Source organism: Mandrillus leucophaeus, unplaced genomic scaffold (assembly GCF_000951045.1).
Source record: "Mandrillus leucophaeus isolate KB7577 unplaced genomic scaffold, Mleu.le_1.0 Scaffold241, whole genome shotgun sequence".
In the NCBI taxonomy this organism is placed as follows: Eukaryota; Metazoa; Chordata; class Mammalia; order Primates; family Cercopithecidae; genus Mandrillus; species Mandrillus leucophaeus.
Window position 1 is genome coordinate 1,383,027 of NW_012102488.1, and position 2,667 is coordinate 1,385,693.

The window sequence follows — 2,667 nt, forward strand, 5'->3', positions numbered from 1 at the left end:
CTTTCTTTCTTTCTTTCTTTCTTTCTTTCTTTCTTTCTTTCTTTCTTTCTTTCTTTCTTTCTTTCTTTCTTTTTGCATAGCTAGCTGAGGTTTTCTTTTGGAAAAAAAAATCGAATTGGTTTGTAGCTGGAGGCATCGCCAAGGGGGAGTACCCCAGCCAGTTAAGTCTCCCACCACAGGTGGGCTTTGGCTCCCCCACAGGCTCTGGGGCAGCCACAGGAGGGATAGGTTGGGCGGGGCTGCCATGGTCGTTCACTTGGGCAGGATGTCAGAGGACTTGGACACCAGCTTCCCATCGCAGGTCTCCATCTTCTCCACAACCATGGCGCTGGTGGAGCTGGTGTGGCTGAAGGAGCTGGAGCCCCCGCCAGAGCCAAAGCTGGAGCCCAGGCCATAAGCTGAGGCTGGGGCTTGTGATGCCCTTGTAGCCCGAGCTCAGCCCATTGGCATAGCCACTGGTGGTCTTCGTATGGATACTCATGTTCTGCATCCCAGATGCCAGCCGGCTCTCCTCGCCCTCCAGCAGCTTCCTGTAAGTGGCGATCTCCATGTCCAGGGCCAGCTTGACGTTCATCAGCTCCTGGTACTCAGGCAGCTGCTGTGCCATGTCCTGCTTGGCCCACTGCAGGGCAGCCTCCGGCTCGGACAGCTTGGCATTGGCGTCCTTAACGGCCAGCTCCCTGTGCTGCTTGGCATCTGCGATGGCAGCCTCCAGGGAAGCCCTCTGGCCTTTGAGGCCCTCAATCTCAGCCTGGAGCCAGCTGATGTTCTGGTTCATCTCCGAGATCTCAGTCTGTGTGTGCTGCAGGTCATCCCCATGCTTCCCAGCCAGCATCTGCAGCTCCTCATCCTTGATCTGGTGCATGCTGTCAACCTCAGCCCTGCTGCGGTTGGTGATCTCCTCGTACTGTGCCTTGACCTCAGCTATGATGCTGTCCATGTCCAGGGAGCGGCTGTTGTCCATGGACAGTGCCACAGACCTGTCTGAGATCTAGGACTGCAGCTCCCAGATCTCCTATTCATACAGCTGCCTGAAGAAGTTGATCTCATCAGTCAGTGCTTCCAGGCCAGACTCCAGCTCTACCTTGTTTATGTAAGCTTCAACCACATCCTTCTTGATGAGGACAAATTCATTCTCCATCTCTGTACGCTTATTGATCTCATCCTCGTACTTGTTCTTGAAGTCCTCCACCAGCCCCTGATTGTTGCCAAGCCCTGCCAACAGCTTCAGCGTCTCCTGGCCCAGAGTATCCAGCTGCTGCCAAAGGTTGTTGATGTAGCTCTTGAATGTGTTGTCCATGTTGCTCCAAGCTGTATTGTGCTGCTGCAGGAGGCTCCACTTGGTCTCCAGCATCTTGTTCTGCTGCTCCAGGAACTGTACCTTGTCGATGAAGGAGGCAAACTTTTTGTTGAGGCTCTTGATCTGCTCCTTCTCCTGGGTGTGCGTGGTCTGGATGTTGGGGTCCACCTCCAGGTTAAGGGGGCTCAGCAGGCTCTGGCTGACCGTGACAGCAGTAATGCCTCCCATACCACTGGCCCCGCCACAGCCTCCGCCCAGGACACCCTGGAAGCTGCTGCTGCCCACTCAGGAGAAGCTCGAGGAGCTGATGTGGGCACTGGGCCCACTGGTGTAGGAGCAGCTACTGAAGGCCTGGGGGTCAGAGATGGATACCTTATAGGGCTTCTAGGTCACCCTGATGGACATGGTGGAGGCAGGCAGGCTGAACCAGGCAGGGATTCAAGAAGGAGCAGAGAAACTGCTTCTAGTTCCCTTCTAGTAGTTTTCTAGTTTGGGGTCTTACATTTAAGTTTTTCATCAATTTGGATTTAATTTTTTAATGATGACAGATAAAGATCTAGTTTCATTTTTCTGCATATAGATATCGAGTTTTCCCCACACCCATTTATTAAAGAGACTGTCCTTTCCCCCAAAGGACATTATTGGCACCGTCGTGGAAAATCAGTTGACTATAAATACGTGGATTTATTTCTGGGTTGTCTATTCGGTTCCATTGGTCTATGTGTCTGTTTTTATGCCAGTACCATGCGGTTTTGGTTATTATAGCTTTTTTTAGTACATTTTGAAGTCCATTTTTTTAGTACATTTAAAGCTGGAAGTGTGATGCCTCCAGCTTTGTCCTTTTTGCTTAGGATTTATGTGGCTATTCAGTCTTTGTTAACCTGCTTTTTTTGTTGTTATAGATAGGGTCTCTGTAGCCTCCACCACCCCCGCCTGCCACACTGTCCCCCGACCCCCGCCGCCCTGGGCTTAAGTGATCCACCCACCTCAACTTCCCAAGTAGCTGCGTCTACAGGCACGCCACCACACCAGGTTGATTTTTGTATTTTTTTGTAGAGACTGGGTGTTCCATGTTGCCCAGGCTGGTCTCGAACTCCTGGGCTCAAGCAATAAGCCTGCCTCAGCCCCCTAAATTGCTGGGATTACAGGTGTGAGCCATCACACCCAGCCTAACCTGCTATTTTTATTTGGTATTATATAATAAACATTTGCCCTATAATATTATAAAACTCTTGGTAAACATTTTCAATGTCTGAGATGTATTTTCTGCAATGCAATGCCATAGTTTTTAGGTTTTTGGTTTTTGTTGTTTTTTTTTTTTTTGAGGGGTGGTGGTCTCGTTCTATCACCCAGGCTGGAATGCAGTG

The 2,667-nt window shown here is 50.5% G+C and overlaps 1 pseudogene; it reads right to left on the bottom strand.

The window, feature by feature from the left end:
- Positions 1-190: 190 nt before the first annotated feature.
- Positions 191-1,705, bottom strand: LOC105541586 (annotated as a pseudogene).
- Between the last annotated feature and the right edge of the window lie 962 nt (positions 1,706-2,667).